Source organism: Microplitis mediator, chromosome 10 (assembly GCF_029852145.1).
Source record: "Microplitis mediator isolate UGA2020A chromosome 10, iyMicMedi2.1, whole genome shotgun sequence".
Taxonomy (NCBI): domain Eukaryota; kingdom Metazoa; phylum Arthropoda; class Insecta; order Hymenoptera; family Braconidae; genus Microplitis; species Microplitis mediator.
Genome location: NC_079978.1, coordinates 4,030,147 through 4,047,248, shown reverse-complemented (window position 1 = coordinate 4,047,248; position 17,102 = coordinate 4,030,147). Strand labels below are relative to the sequence as shown.

General features: G+C 31.5%; 1 protein-coding gene across 1 annotated transcript in view; it reads left to right on the top strand.

Annotated features, from left to right (window-relative positions):
* The first annotated feature begins 713 nt into the window (after positions 1-713).
* The window catches only part of LOC130675333 (bifunctional heparan sulfate N-deacetylase/N-sulfotransferase), a 51,054-nt gene continuing 34,665 nt past the window's right edge, over positions 714-17,102 (top strand). The window contains exon 1 of the mRNA XM_057480921.1: positions 714-1,527. The gene's annotated coding sequence lies outside the window, so the exon portion shown is untranslated. The remainder of the gene's footprint in view (positions 1,528-17,102) is intronic.

The window sequence follows — 17,102 nt, the reverse complement described above, 5'->3', positions numbered from 1 at the left end:
GAATCGTTATAGTATGGAGGGGAGCAAGCGACTTGTGTTCGTGGTACTCATACTACTACGTCAGATTTCTCTTGTTATATACGTGTAGCGGGGGTGATCTGTTGTGTGGGTAAGAAGCCTACAACTACACCTACGACTTTGTGTACATTCTACACAATGTTTATCGTATTCTATCCTCTACTATACTATACCATACTATACGTAGGCATATGCAAATGTATAGTACTCGTATCGAGACAGTAGACGTAGAGACCTAACGGTTTTAACTTTGACTGTTAGTGCTGAGGGTTGAGGACTGAGGACTGTTGTGTTGAGAATACAGCAACCAAAGCGCTGGGTGACGCGGTCCACGCGCACATTACTGGACATGCAAGAGTAAGAGGTTGCGCGCGAGCAAGGTTTGATGTGAGTGCGCGAGAGAGATACCCTCAGACCCATGTGTTCGTTGGCAGAGAAGAGTAGAGTAGACAGTAGAGAGTACAAGTACAGAGTGGAATGGAATGAAAGAGAGTAGGGGTCACGACTCGACATGAGACACGCCGCGGAGGGGATTTAAGGGGAGTTCACTGTTACACGCAACTTCATATATATATAAATATACTACTACTTCCACGCGAATCGGTCGTCCCTTGCTCTTGTCTCCTTCTCCTCATACTTTTTCTCTCTCAGTCGATGCTGCTGCTGCTGGTGCTGGTGGTAGTACTGCTTGCTCCCCGTTTGCTCGTCACTCTCTCGGCAGTTCGACGCCGGTCGCGCACTCAGCATGGCTTGATGCCGTTGGATATTTATCCCACACACCTGAATCCAACTTGTGTGTTTAATAATCATACCAACAACAATCCACCTTTACGTGTATACACTTTACTTTGTCTATACTTATTTTTCTACTTACTCGCTACGCGTCCGCTCCTAGTTTACCTAAATAATAAAAAGTGATCTGCTGAGTGAGTCTGGAGCTATTTAAACTGACATGGACCTGTGTTATGTGTACTTAGTAACGTCAAATGCCCAGTGAGACTTAACCTCAAACAAAAAAACTTAAGTTTTGTATATACATCCAGGGTATTTTTATTTACATACAACTTTATTATTCATTTCTTGTTTTTTTATTGTTAACGTAATGTGAGTAATAAATTCAAACATTGTTATTAATGCACCCAATGTATGTATGTTTTGACATTTAAAATAGTGCGCTATATACTTTAAAATAATACACAAACGCCCACACGTTTGCTTTTGGAGCAGCAGCATCATCAAGTGCACCGACAATACTTACTCCGAAAAAAGAGTTTTCACTTTTTTAGAGTGATAACTTGTAACTATGAGACACTTGAGCTACAGAAGTAGGAGTATATGTATATATGTACCCGATTAATGTGTGGTGCTCAATAGCTCTTCTCTACTTTGTTTCCATTCTTTTAAAACACTTGTCGTATCACAGTGACACAAAATTATATTGATTTAGTTTAAAAATGTCAATGTGACGGAAGCATAAGACAAAACATCCAACGACTACTTTATGTTATGGTAAGTTTATTAATAGTTGCCGAGAGTTGTATTAAAGTTATTTTACAGCTGCCTGTATATATATGTGTGTATAAATTATGTATGTACACATATGTAATATACATATACATATAAATTGTTTATAATTCATAATAAAAGTTGTACGTCTATTGATTGGATGTATGTATGAATGTATCGTTAGCTAAACGTTTTGAGATCAGATGTGTAGTTTGAGAAATGAAATGAAATTTTTTTGAGCGCATGGTTACTGATATACACATTACTAGGTTGTCACGTGCTGCGGAAGTGATCTAGCCGAAAGATCTATGTACATGTCTAACCGGTGATTGTTGCGTGTCGTGATTTAAATCATGGACTGCACGAAAATTTTATATGCTCACTTTTTCCGTTTATAAACGGGCAGATTAGTTTGTAGACAGGGTAAAAAATGTTTTTTTTTTCATTGTTACTGATTTTACTTTACGTGAGTACGTTGATACGCTTCATTGACAACCAATGACAGGGTTTGAGTGATTCATTATCCCACGATGTTTATTAAAAACTTCAATCATGCGAGGCATATGAATATAACAATGCGTAATAATGAATTCATCATGTGGAAAAAGGTGATAAATATGACGCAAAAAAGTTTTTTTTTTTAGATTAATATTGACGGTTTATTTATGAAAAAATAATATTGATAGTTTAATAATTGAAATGTATGAGAATTTAAATGAAAAAAAAATTCCCGATGGATTTGGAGTTTAAAAAATTTTTTTTTAATTTTAAAATTTTTAGTGGCCGTAGAAATTTTAAAAAATGTCTAGAAAGTTATTATTACGATGCGTGAATTTTTTTAACAATACCCAAATAGTTGTAAGTGGAATTTTCAGAGGAATTTAGTTCTTTCTTTTTTTAACGACACAATGTGACCTGGAGCGGTCGCCTTTAAAGTACCGAGGCGCTCCTTTAATGCACTGGTGTAGGGAAAAAAAATCAAGAGTGGAGGACTTATGGTATGGCCGTGGGGTCGCTGTAAAAATTTAACATCTGGGGGATGATGCTCGTATACGTGAGTAAAAGCAAGAGCGGGAGCTGTGCCTTTGAGGGATGCCGTTGAATGAGCGCCAGCTAATGCGAGGAGCGCAAAGAGGAAGGAAGATCATAACGATGAAGACTATAGACGCGAACGAGGGGCTAGAGAAAATAGAAGGGAAAATAGGAAACTGGAGGGCCAATAAGGAAAGGCCATGGAGAGCTTAGTTTGCTCAAGTGAAAGGGAAAAATATATAGAAAAAGGAGAAAAAATAATATAATAAAAAGTATAAAGAATAAGCCTCTCAAAGCTGTTGTCCGTGCGCAAAGTTTTCGTTAGAGTTTGCTTGATTTACCGAACCATTTCGAATACTCCAGACCTACAAAGATTCTGCTCGAGAGCATTTCAAATATTAAGTTACTCCAAAATAACGAGCATATGTTTGCAAAAAAATAAAAAGTAATTGAGAGTTATTTATAGTTGCCATTTGACAAACTGCTAATTTTTATTTTTGACAATTTTTAATGCAATATATTTTAACTCGACCATTAATAATGTCCTAAGATTTTTAAAAATGTTACTTTAAAGTTTCATCTAATATCAATTTAGTCTGATTATTTCCTGCTCTTGAAGATGGGACGCTATTTTCCATGCATAAATTATAAACTCATTATATATACATATACTAGTCGTAGTTAAAAATTATGTGTTCATATTACCACAAATCTGTATAAGAGTCTGCATAAATTTTTATGTTAATATCATGTAATTTATTTTTAATAAATTTTTGTCGTAAAAAATTTATGCAAAGCATTTAAAAAAAAAAAAATTATAAAGGTCAAATATTCATTACATACTTAATGTTGATTATACTAAAATTCATCGTTAAATATGTACAATGAAATGACCATTGTAAATAACTGCTGACATTTAATTCTGTTGATATATAGACGAGGGTCGGGCAAAATCGAGTTGCTAGGGAAAAAATGTCCGTTTTTTATTCTAACAAGTGTCGAAAAAAATGTTTTGAGCATCTAAAATTAGTAAACGGTTGACCCTGAGGGCGGACCCAAAAGCTTCCTGCTGTTTGCGAGTTCAAAAACGGTTAGGCCAAAAAATATACATTTCCCTGAAAAAAAAAAATCATTTTTGTCCGACGATATTTCTAGAAAGAATCAACCGATTTGAACGTCCGCGGCAATCGATAGCGCTTCTTGGGCCTTAGGTATGATTGAACTTTGGAACAAATCAGTCGAGTAATTTGTGAGTTATGCATCGAATACCTAAAAAAAAATTTTTTTAATTTTAATTTTCCGTATAAGTTGCAAACTACTCGACTGATCGACTTTTAAATCTAATCAGTTCTAAGTTTCGGTGAGTTCTTTCGATTGCCGCCAAGTAGGTTTAAATCGATGATTTGTTCTATAGATATCGATAAACAAAAAAAGATTACATCTACACACACCCACACAACTACAGACGTCCATCTGAAAATGGTATGATGAAAACTCGTTTTTCGAAAATCGCATCGAAACCTATAACTTCCTTTTTTTGAAAATTTTCAATTTTCATTGCGGGACATTACAAAAAATTGGGTACCCTATTTAATTAGATCTCCCTATTTAATTAACTATGCGTACCAAAAAAATGCATTTTTTTGTATTGATATTCAAATGACATTAATATAAAGGTTAAAAGTTATAACAGTGAATTGATAAAAGGCAACACGGTTTCATATTTCAACTTGTGAAAAAATTACTAAAATTTTAAATTCATTTGTAATTACATCTCTTTATAAAAAAAAAATGCATCACAATGAAAAAAAGTAATTACATTATGAAACTTGTGATTTAATATTTTAACGAGATAATTTAAATTTCTTGACAAAAATGTAAAATAATGAAGGACGAAACTTAACACAGAATATTTTAAACACATAAAAAAATTAAAATTGGGTGATAATTTATTACAGCGTGAAAATCGATTGCTCTGAATTATATAAATTCCAATCTTCTCTTTTAGAATAATAATAAAATTATTAATTAATTAAGGATATATCTGTACATAGCAAATGATCTATAGTAATGAGAAACTATTTGCCCTTTAGAGGATGAGATGAGGAGATTTCAATGCTGACCCACTTGCCATCTCATCAGACGGTAGTCTGGTCGTAAATACATGAATAAAAGTGAACCCAAGTTTGAGGACTTTGAAGAAGATTCGTTCTATCCTGTGAAATTCCACAGGTGACGTTCTGTTCTATTCCGTTCCACGGACCCAGGAATTCGTTTACCCACTCGTGAAACTCACGGAGTTGCTATAAATTATTAGACGAACGAATTATAAGTTCTACTCCTGCAGTAGATGCTCCTTAATCCTTCATCTAGATCATTTTTAATTTATACTTTAAGAACAATCAGCGTTATTTTCCTTTTAATTTAAACCGCTTCTCTTAATTTATTTTTAATATTACTTCCATACCTATACCATCACATCAGTGATATACGTTCCTATTCATCATTCAAAGTTAAATCCCACTCTATATATATGGTCTTTTAAAATATTTAATTGCTAATCGTTAAATATATAATCCTAAAATTCTTTAAAGTCTAACCCGCCGAACCTCGATCAGGTTTTCTTGACATAACTCATTAGGAAACAGGTATAGAAAAACAACTGTCAAGATTTTTTTTCATCAAACACAAACAAAATTCCTGGTACTCCGATCACTAGATCAAACAAAAATATAATGAATAACTTTTTATCTAGATTAGAGAAATAAAAGAGTTTTAATTTACTTGCTATCCGAAATTTAAAATTATAAAACGAAAATAACTTCATATATTTCCATACCGTAAAGTTTTATAATTAAAATCCGGTCTACATCGTAAATTTCATATATTTCTAATATATATATATATATATATATATATATAGAACGCAGAAACAATAAGAAGCGCTCTAAAACGTAACATAAAATCTAATTTTATGGTAAAATCAATTTAGTAAAAAAAAAAAAAAAAAAAAAAAAAAAAAAGAATTAGTAGTACTTAAAAGTTTATGACAGCGAGTAGATTTCAACTAAAAAATTTATTGCTTCAAGTACACGTTATTATTATAATCTTTTAATTCAATTATAAATTATTTCCGCGATTTAAAATAACAATCGTTAGTCATCGTTTAATTTATAAATAAATTCCTATATAATAAATCGCATTGCATACTTTATGAATGATGAATGCTGAATAAACGTTTTTTTATATAACGATAAAACCTAATATATTTAATCTCTATACGTATTAATTGCCGTATGACGAAAGAAAAAGTGATAACAATAACAAATATATGTTTATAATATAAAATGATACCGATCCAAGTACCTTGAGAATAGTGTATACATTACTGCTGAAAATTCAAAAAACGTTTTATGTCAGTGACTTTGAGGAAGGAAAAGGAGCTAGAAAAAATTCACAGCAGTGCAACGATGCGCTATTGGGCTAATATGAAAACGTGAGTAGCATGGAAATATGCTAAAGAGATTGAGGGCACAATGTCGGGTTTATTTCTTCTCTACACTCTGTATTTGTACATATGTACTATTCTGTTACAGCTTATCTGTAGTATATGTGTGGATACATATATCTATATATAATATAAGAATATATGTATGACAAATAGGAAAAAAATCACAAAACGAACTTGTATATGCTGACAACATTAATCGCCTGGTCTTACATGACAATTAAATGCATTCTAATAAATGGATTGACAAACAATGCATGCAATTATAAATGTAAACTATGGAATCACTGATACGCGCATATTTTGCTGAGTGCATGTGCACAAATATATTAATTCTTAAAGCTGTATACATCATAACTGCAATGTAAAATATATATTTAAAAAAAAATAAATAAATCGAATAGTAATTTCCTATAAAATTGAACACGCGCGTTGAAAGAGTCACTTGTAAGCGCCGTATGTGTACGTTCATAGAATTCACTTCCTCGTAATTGACGAGGTAGAATAGAATGTAAGGATGAAAACGGGAAACGTGACGGGAGAATCGACAAGAGTAAAATGTGAAGAATAAGAGGAGAAAAAAAAAAATAGTAAAAAATTGTAGAAACAGAGTAAGTAACGCGCATACCTGGCATGCGTTGACTACCTGACCAAGTCCAATGGGATTGGCTGTAGTGAAGACAAATGTTACTGCTCTGTCATGCTCTGTACCATTGCTAGAATATTATCTGTCTCTCTGGGATATGCATCATTCCGGGAATTCGGACGAGGGTGACGTTAGTTGCCTCAGGGACGGATCTTCTCGAGTACTGGCCCACTTTACGTCAAAATCCATTTTTTATGTTTCATATTAACTTCATTTTTTTTTCTCTCAAATAACGTACTGTGTTTATTTCAGTATGTACACGTATATATATGGATACATATAGAAACATAGTTGAACGTTTGAGATGAAAAAAAAAAAAAAAAAAATGCTACGAGAATAAGTGGCGAAGCGTACGAGTGCTAAATGACACTAAAAGTTAGTAGACAACTAAAAAATGTAATATTTACGAGCAAATGGTTATTTTCCGTGTTAAGTTTACTTAAACGTGTATATGTTTGAATAATTATTGTAATAAAGCATTTTGGTTGAAGGGTAGTAGTATTTATTCATGTGTTTATTAAGTAAGTAACTGAAAAAAATAAAATTTGAAATAGTTGAGTTTTTAAAAATATGTAGGTACGCAGGACAAGAAAAGACAAATATTAAGTTTGCATATGAAATACCACTAGCTGGAGGCGTTTTCTCATATCAACCGCAAGAATGCGATGTAAATAAATAGACGATGAAAGAGAGAGAAGGAGAGTTTAAGTTTGAGCACTGACTCGTTTCTGTTTGCTGTGGACAAGGTATACACGGATTAAACAGTTTATGTAGAACAAAAAAAAAAATAAATAAATAAAACATAGTGATACGAATACATATGTGCTACGTGTACAATAGAACGGTCATGACAGCACACATTTCGGGCTCGTTGTACGGATGAAAAAAAAAGCAGAGGAAAATGAAAATAAAAAAAGAAAAAAATAATAGGGAGTGGGTAAAAAAAATAGGAAAAACGGACAACTCTCTCGGTACCTGCAGCGTTCGCGAAGTTTTTGTCTTTTTGACCTATACTACTGTACGATTGGATCTACTATATCTGTAATGTATGTTGATTTATATATATACGTATAAATATATTAAACTTCATCGATATGACTCGATCAACGAAACTTGATAGTTTACCGCCAACCGTAAATGCGACCTTTATATCGTTTGAAATCTTTCATATTTTTAGTCGTTAAAACTTTTTTTTTATATTGAACATCAATTTTTACTTTATCTCGGTAATTTTTTATCGGCATTTACATAAAAATTTTTTTCGTATATTACGATAAAAACAAAATATTTACTAGATAAAAATAGTAAAGCTTAAATTTATATAAAAAAAAACTATACCCAGTGGTTCAAATTTTTTTTTTTTCTATTAGTTAGTTATGTTTTTATGCCTTCCCGGGTCAAAAATAAAACTTGATTTAGACTTTACTAAGTCGAAATTTGGAGCCGTTTTTCACAAGACAAAATCGACTTTTTTTACGGAGGTATGAAATATATTAAGTTTTCGCCTTGGTTTAGTCACGATTTAAGACGGAAAAGTTGAAATCAAGTCGAAATTGACTTGGTTTAGACTTATTCGACTTAAAATGTAAGACAAAAAAGTCTAAATCAAGTCGAAACTGACTTGATGTAGACTTATTCGACTTAAATTATAAGTCGAAAAAGTCAGAACTAAGGTGAAATAATTTTCATATATCAAGGCGAAAGTAATGCGAATAAATTACTTTTTTTTGACTTGGTTTAGTAAGTCAAAAGTAATATGAATGACTATCGTGCTCAAAGTAAAGACGAATAAGTTCAAACTAAGATGAAAAAAGTTCAAAAAGTTGGAAAAAATTAAATTTAAGTCGAAAAAGTCGAGATCTTATCAAAAAATCGTCGGCAAATCGATAACTTCAAAAGAAAATAAGGCGAAGCGAGCCTGAATCAAGTTTTATTTTTGACCCGGGTTTTTATTGATATTACTAAATGGAGTTTCATCGTAGAATGTTTTGGTGAAATTAATTTTTTTCTAAAAAAATTTTCTGGTAAAAAAAGTTGAGTTGTATGAGTTTACCGTTTTAATAGTTCAAAAGTTACAACCTTTAAAGTCGAGTAAAAAACATCTCTGAACATCTGTCACAACTGAACTATTTATTTTACATAAAAAAAATTCTAAAATGATCTCCGGATAAAAATTTTTTAACGATTGACTCTGTGTCGTATCAATTTCAAACAAAAAAGTTTCTCTACAAATATACTGAGCTTTTAATTGGGACTGAAACCAACTTTGTATATAAAATTTTTTTTTTACGAAAAGATTTTTAGCTAAAAAAAAACTGCCCTAAAATAATACGCTCAAATGCGTGTAGTTTTTTTTTATGTTTATTTTTTTTTTCCATCCACGTGACAAAACTTCAACGGCATCAAGAGACACGGATGGAAATTTTTTGAAAGCATATTACTAGCGCGTACAAAAGTTTTTCCAATGAGTTCTATAAGAGCAAAAAAATCAATGATAAAAAACGTGAGTTTATTAATAATTATTTTATTATTTTTGTAAAACTTTTTATCCATTCATTCTATAAATAATATTTACTATAAATAATTAATGAGACATAAGTTTTACCAGTAATTATTAAATTACTTGTAAATATTTTATCTTTACCGAACAAAGTTAAATCTATACCATACACACGGTTTATTATTGAACGCCCTATTTTATCTTTTGTAAACTCGAGATAATTTTTATTAATTCATTATAACTTATAAATATAACAATTTTATGTAACGAGAACTAATTGCATAAATTCTAGACTACATACTATAAAACACTGTTGCAAAAATAAAACAAAATGACCTAGTAAAAAAATTGTAATCTCATTAAAAAGCGCAAAAATAAGCCTCAAAACTTGGCAAAATTAATAACTATAAATAAAATTTATTCACGACATCTATAATAAGTGATATAAATAAAAAAATGTTAAATAAAGCTCTCATAAAATTAAGAATGTCTTTTCACTATGATACAATTCAATTCAAATTAGGTATCGTTAAATTATTCTCCGGTTACAGGTAAAAATTATAGAACGCGAGTGAAAGAAAATCTTAATAGTATAGTATTAAATTCACACATGAGTAACGAAGACCAGGCAAAGGAAATTATTTAAATATATACATATATATATTGATATACGGGCAGTGTAGGCTTTTGTTGCAAGTTTAGCAGAAACCGTGGGCGACCAACGCAAACACGCATATTATCGTTGAACATACGACTGACCACAGCAAACAGAGATAGACAAAGAGACCGAAACATGCCGAAGAGAAAGAAAGACGATTCGCTTGAGAAAATAGATAGGAATAGTGGAATTAAATTATAAACTATACTCAAGTCACGGAGAAAAAAAATGTAGCAACCTATACTCAAAAATATGAGTTAAAATTACTAAATTCATATTGTAATTTTAAAACGCTATTGAAATTGTGTAATTTTTACTATTTTGAGAATTTAGTTTTTAGTTAGGGTAGAGGTGCCATTTGTGGCCACTGCTCCATTTTTGGACATTTAATCCTTTATTTTAATTAATGAAAAAGTGTAAAATAAAATTTTCATTTTAATAGTGGGGTAGAAGTATCTCTAAACATATTAAAAAAATTAATTATGTTATTGGATCTTTTACAAATTATTTAATTTAAATTTTTCAAGTGTCCAAAACTGGCTCTAAAGTGGCCAAGATCGGTACCTCTACCCTATGGAAAAAAATATAAACTGCATTAGTAAACTTGACTATATATTTAGTAAATTTTACTGTCTCGTTTAGTAAATTTTACTAGATTAGAATAGAAATAAACAAAATTAAATTTTTATGAGTTTTTCATTTTTTAATTATTGTTATTATTATTAATATTTATGTCATTCGTATTGGTGCTGGTGTCAATTTTTGTTTTTAAAAAATCACTTGTTTTGACCGAGATTCGAACCCTGATTTCCGCGCGCGAGTCCTTTCCTTAGACTGTCGATAAATACTGTAGGGTATTTAATGCATATTTTTAGTTAATTTTTGTATTTTTACAGAGTAAAAATCGTTAAATCGTATGATGAAATGTATTATTATACATTGAATAAGAATTTGATATTTTCTTGATAAAAATTGCTGTTAAATCAACAAATAGTACGAATGAAGTATTAATAAAACTAATAATATAGCAACTTTTCAGATAAACATGTAGTCTCGGGTCACAATATCTAGCCTCATCGAACCCAAGTAAGCCTCAATCCAGCCTCACTGAGTAAAGAAAGTATTTTGAGCCTCAAATGATGTTCAAAAAGTATCAATGAGCCTCAAATGGTGATCAAGGAGCCTCAAATAATACTAATCGAATTTAAATTACATAGTCGAGTAGTAGGTTCATTTGAGGCTCATCGAGGCTTCTTGAGGATCTTTGAGAATTATTTGAGGTTCATTGAGGCTTTTTGAACATCATTTGAGGCTCAAAATACTTTTTTTACTCAGTGAGGCTGGATTGAGGCTTACTTGGGTTCGATAAGACTAGATATTGTGACCCAGGGTATTAACTACCATTTTGTGATTTTTATTATTAAACATTTAGTAATGAATAGTAAAAGTAATGCACTCATTGATTTGAATTAGTATTTTTTACTAAAATATTTTCGAGACGCGTTATCTCCGTGTAAGCTCTAGAAAAGTGTGACGAAGAAAAAAAAGTATAACTTTGTCTAAAATTTAGTCAACAACAAATAGCAGTCCGTTGGCTACTGTGACTTGCAGGTTATAAACGTTTTCGTTTATAGTTGGGCATGGTGTGTAATAGGTGTTACACCCAAACGCAATTAAGACGCCGACACAAGGCACCTCGTACTTAACGTATACACTGGAGTAGCATAAGCGTGGTAACAACGGCATAACACTGTACATTTGTAGCAGCGACCTTAAGCCCTGATGAAACTCATTAACACTGACGGAAACATTTAGAAACAGCTTGAAGGTAATGACAACTACTTTTAGAAATTTACTACATACATTCATACTGTTTATTACACCAGCAAACGTTAATTAAAACGCTAAATAAATCTCAGTAACACGCGTGTGTACATATTTATGTACATACAAGCGCAAATAAATTTATAAATATGAATACATTACGTATGGAATTTTATGAAATAAATACCAGTTTCATTCTTTTGAAACTGGATTTGTTAAATTTCATATATACCCTGCTGTCAATTTAAAATACGTTTTTCATTTATAATTATTAATTTGATTTTAATTGGAAACATAGCTAATAAATTTGTTATGAGTAATTAAAAAATATAAAATTGAACACAAGAGTTTTATTAAATACTGATGTTAATTCCTACATACGAATTTTAATTTTTCTCTCATTCGATTTATTCTTTTTTTAAATTCTATTTGCTAAAAACAATAGTCATACAATGAACAATTCTATAGCAACAGTTACTATGAAGTTTAAAATAAAAAACGAACAGTAAATAAAAATTATTGGATTGGAATAAAAATATATTTATAGAGATTAAAAAAAATTTTCAAGAGCTTTTCAAATATCGAATAAAAATTTTCGATTAAAATATATGTAGCTGTAATAGCAATAAAAAGTTCACAAGCTATTGGGGTTTGATTAAAACAATTTATAATCATTCACGAGCATTTATTAAATGTGTCAGTAAATATATATAACTGTCAAAGTTATATAACTAGTGTGCAATTATCAAAATGTTTGAATTACCTTTTTAGTTGTATAAATATAATAAAAGAAAAAAGAATTTTTTTTTTTCACCCTCTAGAAGCTCATTTTACCCAGAAATGAACGAAATAATTGTTCTCGAGGGCGAACATTAGAAGAGGGCTGTTCACGCGAATTAAATTGCAGCCACACGATCCGCCGCACGTTTAAAACCACTTTACCACCATGACGACGTTGAAGTTACCCTTGCTGACCGGGTATGGTTAAGTAACCGGAGATGCGATGCTGCAATTCACTGTGTTTAATATAATGAAAGAGAAGCGAGAAATTGTACAGCTATGAGTCAAAGTAAAATTATGAATTCATCTATATATATTTCTATCACAATTACGTACTCATATACATACATAAATCTATAAACTCATCTACTTTACATTGGATTTTAACAGAAATCAAAACTTTTGCGAATACTGTAGAAATTAATTACTGCGAAAATTCAAACCAAATGACGAAATTCTATTGATGATTATTAAATAATTGAGATGATGCATAATAAATTCTTCGCGATTCCTCAGTGGGTAAATATCGAGGTATTACCATGTCAATGGTTCAATTATCACTGCATATTACTATTCCCTGTGGTATTGAATGATACTCAATAATAACAATAATTGTAAACCATATACATATATATGTACATGTAATTTAAATGTCACTTTTGCGTTCATTGACTTCAATCAACGCAAAAATGTCAAGTGCAACTGAGTTAAATATATATTATTCCAATGATTACAACCTCCGCCCACGACTTAACGTCAAATATATATGTATTGACATTCATATAATGAAGAGACATATACTTTTACATTAAACACACACTCAAATGCATAAACTCTCATTGATAATTTGTAGTTGTGAGTGTTAAGGTCAGGCGAATAATGAAAATGAAAGTTTTTTTATGTACATTGCGCACAGAGCATCACACATATTTTGATGTGATAATGCGATTATCTCTTTATATTGATTTGAATTGAAATTTCAACGCATTATCGTCTCTAATACTTTTATAAATTTATTGAATTCAAAATTACTTTACATCAGTATGAATAGAAATCATACCCGATTATTTGGAATTTACATTTCTTCTTATCAATTTCCGATTTATTATTTCCGTAATAATACAGCTGACAAAAAAAAAAGTAAAATAAAATAGCAATGCGGAATTTAATGAAGAAATTATGACGGATTCTGGCGCGATTCCAGTCCAACTAATACGTAAGACACGAATCGATTTGTACTGGTCATGTATACATATGTGTACATAGGTATGTGTATACATAGAGAGAAATAGAGATTTGAAATAAGGCTATGTGAGAGTGTACTTCACAGAACGTTGCGTTCAAACGTGTCCGATCGGATTAAACCGAACGCTAATTCCCACTATCCGATAACCTATGCCACAGTGACGTATTGCTACGCGTAAGGCTAATGGATTCGAATTATACCGATGCTCAGTGTGTTGAATTAGTCACTGATCAGAGATGTCCATCGCTCGTAATCCAATGCTAAGTCTCTAATTGTAATAAAACGCATTTAATTTATTAGTATGGCTGTTCAATGCTCCTATTCATAATTTACTGATATTAACTACGTTAATGTGAACTAATCACCTGAACGAATAATTTAGGGAAATCTGTGATAATTATGTATACATGATATATTTTCGAGTACGCAATTTAATCATTACTAATTCACTTTATATATTCAAAATTTTAAGTAAATTAATTACACAATTATAAATACATAAGTTTCAAATAATTATTAACCTGCTCTAAAATAATTACCGTTTTTCGCGTTTCTTCATTTAAAATTTATACAGAAATTATTAATAAAAAAGACTACTATAAATATAATTAATTAATTAACGACTCGCATTATTGTATTGCACGACTCATGATGCGAAGCATCAGAGTGTGCTTTACGATCGAAAAATTTCTTAAATTATTGCACACCTCAAGCTAAAAATACACGGAAAAAAAATATTAGTAAATTATTCTCGGATTCTTATTAACAGCGCGCCTAGACCGAATCTCAGTAAATATTATGGAGTAGAACGTAAGAAATTAATAACAGATGCATTTTTTTGACAAGTGTCTTGTAGTTTTTAAGGTTTAAGTAGTAATTTTAAATATTCAAGCAGTTTCAACGATTAACTGTTAATTATAGCAGTTTGAGAATTAAAATCATAATTTTACTGATTGAAACGACATTAGTTATTGAACATAACATAAATAATTACAAGTTGAACTACAATTATTATCAATCATTTTTTCCGTGTACTGAGGATGCTCTACTAACTTAAATTGCTCAACAAATTAGGAAATTTTAGCACATTTACTTACAAAATAAATATACTTTACTAAATTGTACATTCAAGCTTGGCTTTAAATGTTGAAGAATTTATTAATTACATATAATTTAAATTATTTTGTACGCCGCTCGATTTATAAAATACTATAATTATTTATATATTTAAATGACTGTATTATGGTATCGAACTGATGATAATTAGATTTGTATCTGTAACTGTAATCAGTCGCCCCATTCTGATCATTGGTTTATATATATAGACACACTCGCATACCCACACAAACTAATTCCCAAAATGAAATGACGTCACACATTGCATATTAGAACCATGTGTAACGTCAAAAGCAAATATATAAACATAAATACACAGGCATCATATAAATTTATACTGATTAGCACACTGCACCACAAAGGAGTACTTGATGGTTTAACTAAACTCCAGACATGTTAATGTCCACACCGAATGTTCTAATATTCGAAATGCCATGTTTACCACGAATTCTCTGCATATAAACATACATACATACATTCATACATACATGTGTATATACTGCATCGGCAAACATACGAAATACCCATTCACATGACGTCATTCCGGCGAGTAAAGCTAACTACAAGCTATTATATACTCTCAGCTACTGTCGATCTTGCGTGATCACTAAATACAATCAACCCACCTGCAAATCAAACATTTAAATCTAAGATACCATGAATTATATAATATCGTGCTCCATAAATGTAAATTCGCGTGTTAATTCAACATTTTACTCCCTCGTCTACATTTTTACAATCAGTAATACAAATAGCGTAATAGTAATAACAAGAAAAAATAAAATAATGACGTGACTAAGTTGAACTCGCATCAGGAAACTCGAGAAACTCGATGACCGAGTCTTTTGCAGTCATTGGCCTCTCTTCCTTATCTCTACACTGAAGGATCGAACTGGTATATACAGGTCGATTATACACAGATTGCCCGTGTATTCACATGCGCTCACAGTTACAGGCTACGACACATACACATGAGAATACTGAATCCAGATCCAGTGGCAGAGGTTCTCCGGCCAGTGCGGTGCTCTGGCTGCTGTTTGATTTTTATTCTACTTGATCGTATGCACGTGCGCGTACACAAATATTCAAGTACCGCTGTACATACTGTATATATATGTACATACCAGTGACGTATATGTTGTGTATATAAGTATACACGGTCGATTGGTAATGGTGTATATATCGTTGTATAATATAGTATAACTGTAGTGCTTAGCCAAGCTTACCTCGGGACGCAAATCTCAGGCCAACGATAATAAACGAGCTTTTACAATATCACCATCCTGTGTTTGTGTTGGTTCCCGCCACAGACGTCTGGCTTTGGCTTGAGCTTGAGCTTTAAAATCGTCAGGCTCTTTTTTTCTTACTCTCAATTCCAATATATAACACACACACATACACATATACACAACACATTATTCCCTCTTTACATTTTCTTTCTCTCTTTTTTATTATTTCCCTTCTATCGTTTCTCCGCGTACTCATTGAAATCGAATATTTCGTTTGCGGTGATTTTACGTTCACTCGGATAATCGATCCTTGCCCACAGACTCCACAAAAAAATAAAAAAAAAAATTAAAACAAAATAACAAACAAATCGAGGAAATACAAAGAATAAACAAGAATAAATTGGAGTAAGTTTAAAATTTAAATCGTTTTACTATGCATATAAAATGTGACAAGGGCCTACATAAGATTAAAATACGAAAGTACAATGGGAACGAAAATAAAATAACGAAAGCAGTAATGCTCGTACTTGGCACTGTCTGGAGTGGATGAGTAAAAGAATTGAGTAATAAAAAATATAAAAACGTGAAGATGAAGATGAAAAATAAAAAGGATGAGGTAAAGATAAAGAAAAAGACGAGAAAAAACGGCGGTGGCAGTTGCGGAAAGACAACAAGTAAAGGCTTATGGCAGAGAAGTTGCTCCGGAAGAGTAAACACTATCGCGTCATCATTCCATTGGAAAATCGCGCGTGATCTCAACCGATGGCTTTTGAGATACCTTCTCACATAACTTGAGGGCTGTCCTTCACTTTTCCTCTTGCTCTTATACTCACACAGCTTATAGATGTTATATTCTTTTTATTCTATACGAGTAAAGATTCTTGTGGACTTAAGGTTGCGTGTGCGTGTGTGTTTGTGTGTGAAACCAACTGCTTGTTTGCCACCACGCCACCACCGAGTGTAACATTGCTGTGAGCTCATGGTATGTAAGTGTGTGCGCACTCGAGGGCTTTCGGACATAGAGACCATGCGAATAATT